Source organism: Bison bison, unplaced genomic scaffold (genome assembly GCF_000754665.1).
Source record: "Bison bison bison isolate TAMUID 2011002044 unplaced genomic scaffold, Bison_UMD1.0 scf7180017864469, whole genome shotgun sequence".
Lineage (NCBI taxonomy): Eukaryota > Metazoa > Chordata > Mammalia > Artiodactyla > Bovidae > Bison > Bison bison.
In genome coordinates, this window is record NW_011495030.1 from 3,429,189 (window position 1) to 3,430,304 (window position 1,116).

Sequence of the window (1,116 nt, forward strand, 5' to 3'; positions counted from 1 at the left end):
AGGCAGGGACTGTGGGAGGAGAAGCCACACCAGTGACCCCACACGAGAGCTCGCAGTGGGACCATGTGAGGCCAGTGCAATTCCGAGTATGTGCTTGGCCTGCAAGGGCAGGGTGGGGCAGCAGGCAAGCATTTCAAAGAGTTCGCAGCCACCCCAACCCAGGAAGCTTTTGGACTGCAAAGGTTTTGTTGTGAGAGCTCTGCTCCACAGACAGCCTTTCTGCTCTTCCCCAACACTTCTCCCATCTCCTGACCGGCCGCAGGGAGAAAGAGATGCTGTTTGGACACCATGCACCTTCTTGGACTGCATCACAAATACTCACAAAGGGAAAAGGCAAGCTGGCCACCAACGGTCATTATCGTTTAAGTTGTGGGTTCTGCTGGCTGGTTTCATAGTTATCCTCATTTACCGTACTGCCAGTGGCATGGTAATTCACACATTGTAAGAGATTTGCCCCTGGAACCCATGAATGTTACTTTGTATGACTTTAAGTATGTATATTTTATTTCTATGTGAAAGGAAAGTGACTTCAATACTTACTTTCAAAATGGTTCAAGCACAAAATCTTAAATAAGTATTTTAAGAACGGGATGGTTTTACAAGCATATATAAGAAGATTTCTTAGACACTCAAGTTGAATAAAGAGAATATTCAAAAATTCATAATACACAGGATTCAGGGGAAAAAAAGAACGTGCTAGCCATAGGTTGTATTAATACAGAAGACATAAATCTTGAAAAGCTTTAAAATACCCATATATTTCAGTGAATCCCCCTGTAAATCTCTAGGATTTGAAAGAAAGGAGACTATAATGTAGTACCTTAATTATTAACAGACAGTTCTTTGTGTCTCAAAACACAGATCCAGACACTTTTAGATTTAATACATTTATTTTGAAGCCCAATGCTTCCTCTTCAGCTTTATTATGTCTTATGAACTTATTATAAGTTTTAATACAAGAGGACAAGTCAGGTGGCAGAGTGGTGGGAGGATATTAGCCTGATGCTTTAGAGCTTGAGAAAGAAACTTCGTCTCTCTGGGCCTCAGTTTCCTGCCCTGTCAGGTGAGGACCTTACACTGGGATTAATGTATGACAATTATGGACTACCTTTTATA